The sequence below is a fragment of the Gossypium hirsutum genome, chromosome A10, assembly GCF_007990345.1.
Source record: "Gossypium hirsutum isolate 1008001.06 chromosome A10, Gossypium_hirsutum_v2.1, whole genome shotgun sequence".
NCBI classification, from domain to species: domain Eukaryota; kingdom Viridiplantae; phylum Streptophyta; class Magnoliopsida; order Malvales; family Malvaceae; genus Gossypium; species Gossypium hirsutum.
In genome coordinates this window covers 23,200,327-23,203,436 of record NC_053433.1, presented here as the reverse complement: position 1 = coordinate 23,203,436, position 3,110 = coordinate 23,200,327, and the positions used below count along the sequence as shown (strand labels likewise).

Sequence of the window (3,110 nt, the reverse complement as noted above, 5' to 3'; positions counted from 1 at the left end):
GGGCCAATTCTGTGGAATACCTACCGAAGATCCTCATCTTCACTTAAGACTATTTATGGAGGTGAGTGATTCTTTCAAGTTAGCCGGAGTACCCGAAGATGCATTACGATTGAAGCTATTCCTATATTCGTTAAGGGACAGAGCTCAAGCCTAGTTGAACTCATTGCCACCAAATTCAATTACCACATGGTAAGAGTTAGCAGAAAGATTCCTCATGAAGTATTTCCCACCCAGCAAGAATGCTAAGTTTAGGAACGCGATCACTACTTTCCAATAAATGGATGTTGAGTCCTTGTATGAGGCATGGGAAAGGTACAAAGAATTATTATGGAAGTGCCCTCATCATGGAATCCCACATTGAATCCAACTTGAGACATTTTATAATGGTCTCAATGCACACATGATGATGGTAGTGGATGCTTCTGTTAATGGTGCTCTCCTTTCTAAGTCTTATAATGAGGCTTATGAAATCATTAAGAGGATTGCTAGCAACAATTGTCAATGGCCAACCAATCGAGCAGCTTTAGGAAGATGAGTCACGGGAATACATGAAGTGGATGCTCTCACTTCACTCGCATCTCAATTATCATCAATATCATCAATGTTTAAAAATTTTACAGCTAATGGGTTTAATAATTTTGCAGCTCAGCCACCGAATCAAGTTGAAAATGTAGACTGTGTCTATTGTGAAGAAGGACATTTGTTCGAAGAATGTCCGTTGAACCTAGAATCTGTGTATTACATGGGTAACTAGAACCAAAATCGAGGAAGACAAGGACTATAATCCAATTTCTATAACCCGTCGTGTAGAAACCACCCGAATTTTTCCTAGAGTAACCAAGGAGCGGGAACCAGTAACACTTACGCCCAACCTAAACCGACCTAGCCACCTGGTTTTCCCTAAAAAGTTTAGAAACCAAACCAAGTTGAACCGTCCAATAGCTTAGAGAATCTATTGAAGGCTTACATGGAAAAAAATGATGCCATTTTAAGGAATTTGGAGAATCAAGTAGGCCAACTTGCAACTGAACTCAGGAACTGACCACAAGGTACTTTACTTAGTGATACGGAGAATCCGAGGAATTCGGGGAAGGAGCATTGTAAAGCATTGACATTGAGGAGCAGAAAGACATTAGAACCCAACACTATCGAAGTTGAAAAGGAGCCAGTTGATGCTCAAGACTTAGAGGAAGTTCAACTGAGTGTTGAAATTTCAATTTCACTAGAATCAGAATCTGTAAAATCCGACAAGGTAACTTCAAAACTAATTAATTCTGATCAACTAACAATTTCGTTAGATGTAGAATTGCCACAAAAGACAAATCAACCAGTTCTAGTAAAGAAGCTACCACCACCCTACCCTCAAAGAATTCAGAAGCAGAAGCAGGAAATTCAATTCAATAAGTTCCTAGATGTACTCAAGCAACTTTATATCAACATCTCGCTGGTTGAAACACTAGAAAAAATGCCAAACTATGCCAAATTCATGAAGGATATCCTGTCAAAAAAATAAAGACTTGAAGAATTTGAGATGGTAGCCTTGACGAAGGAATGCAGTGCATATCTTCAAGACAAACTACCCCTAAAGTTGAAGGATCCTGGATGTTTTACCATACCTTGCAACATTAGAGCAACATATTGTGGTAAGGCATTATGTCACTTGGGTGCGAGTATAAACTTGATGCCTATGTCAATATTTAGGAAGTTGGGAATAGGTGACATTAGACATACTACGGTTACACTTCAATTAACAGATCGATCTTTAGCATATCTAGAAGGAAAAATTGAGGACGTATTGGTACATGTAGACAAATTTATTTTTCCTGTTGACTTTGTGGTTCTGGACTTTGAAGCAGACAAAGAAGTGTCAATAATCCTCAAAAGGCCTTTCCTAGCAACTAGAAGGATCCTTATTGATGTGCAGAAGGACGAGCTTACTATGCGTGTTCAGGATGATCAGGTAACATTTAATGTTTTTAACTCTATGCGATTTTCTAACACAATTGATGATTGTTCTGCAGTGTCCGATTTAGAGGATTTAATCATGGAAAAGGAACTCAACTATGTTGGGGACCCATTGGAACATATTTTGACATTAGACCCTCCAAATGATGAAGAGGAGGATGAATACTTAGCTTTGCTAGAAGCAAATCAAAGGGGATTTAATCCGCAATCCTGTTTAGAATCTTTGGAGTTAGAGAATAGGGATTATGCCCAATCAAAAGCATCAATCGAGGAGCCACCTAAATTAGAACTCAAAGTACTTCCTTCATATTTAAAATATGTTTATTTAGATAACACTTCTACTCTGCCTGTGATTGTTTTAGCAGAATTAACTATTAAGCAAGAAGAGAAACTCATCCTAGTATTGAAACAATTCAAGAAGGCTATCGGATGGACCATATCTGATATTTGCGGCATTAGTCCATCTGTATGCATGTACAAGATTATCCTGGAAGATGGTGAAAAAGGGACGATTGATGGACAGTGAAGATTGAACCCCATCATGAAGGACGTGGAGAAAAAGGAAATCATCAAGTGGTTAAATATGGGTATAATTTACCACATCTCAGACAGTTCATGGGTAAGTCCGGTCCAGTGCGTACCAAAGAAAGGAGGTATTACAGTCGTTGAAAATGAGAATAACGAGTTGATATCGACTAGAACAGTTGCAGGATGAAGAATTTGCATCGATTACCGGAAGTTGAACAAGGCGACTAGGAAAGATCACTTTCCTTTGCCCTTTTTGGACTAGATGCTGGATAGACTCGCGGGGTGACACTATTACTATTTTCTTGATGGATACTCGAGGTATAACCAGATTATAGTAGCACCAGAAGATCAACACAAGACAACATTCACTTGCCCATACGGTACATTTGCATTTAGACACATGCCAATTGGTTTATGTAATGCACCTGCTACATTTCAAAGATGTATGATGTCTATTTTTACTGATATGGTTGATAAATACTTGGAAGTCTTTATGGATGATTTTTCAATATTTGGAGATACATATGATGATTGCCTAGCCAATCTATCCAAGGTACTAAGGTGATGCGAAGAAACAAACCTTGTACTCAACTGGAAAAAAGTGTCATTTCATGGTA

The 3,110-nt window shown here is 38.5% G+C and overlaps 1 non-coding gene across 1 annotated transcript; it reads right to left on the bottom strand.

Annotated features, from left to right (window-relative positions):
• Positions 1–244: 244 nt before the first annotated feature.
• Positions 245–351, bottom strand: LOC121208914 (small nucleolar RNA R71). Its single transcript, XR_005904035.1, has one exon. It is a non-coding gene; the product is annotated as a small nucleolar RNA R71 (small nucleolar RNA).
• Between the last annotated feature and the right edge of the window lie 2,759 nt (positions 352–3,110).